The following is a 430-nucleotide window of genomic DNA, read 5'->3' on the forward strand; positions in this document are numbered from 1 at the left end:
CATTTTATGAAACATTGAATGAATTGTTTACAGTTACATTTAGAGATGCACCGAGGATAGAGAAGCACAATAGTGGCCCAACATTTCCCAGTATCTGGCCCCCTGGTGCTTGAACAAACATCTGGACCAGTCACAGCTGGCCTGGCAACCCAATGACATAGTTTTTTTTTCCAGATTTTGTGATGAGATATATAATTTTGAGTATTACTCAGTGAATCTTTCTGTTATAACTATTAGAACCCATTTCTAAATCAATTTATGCTGGGAACAATTGAAAATATTGAAAAATAAGGCCCTCAGGTGTTTTGTGGGGGAAGTAAATCTCTTTAAATGTGAATGTGGCACTTAGTCATGAGAATCATACGTTAATTAATTTGAATGAATTTATAAACCCCTGGACTTCACATAGCTCAGATGTGTTTCATCAGAT

This window comes from Etheostoma spectabile, chromosome 20 (genome assembly GCF_008692095.1).
Source record: "Etheostoma spectabile isolate EspeVRDwgs_2016 chromosome 20, UIUC_Espe_1.0, whole genome shotgun sequence".
Classification (NCBI taxonomy): domain Eukaryota; kingdom Metazoa; phylum Chordata; class Actinopteri; order Perciformes; family Percidae; genus Etheostoma; species Etheostoma spectabile.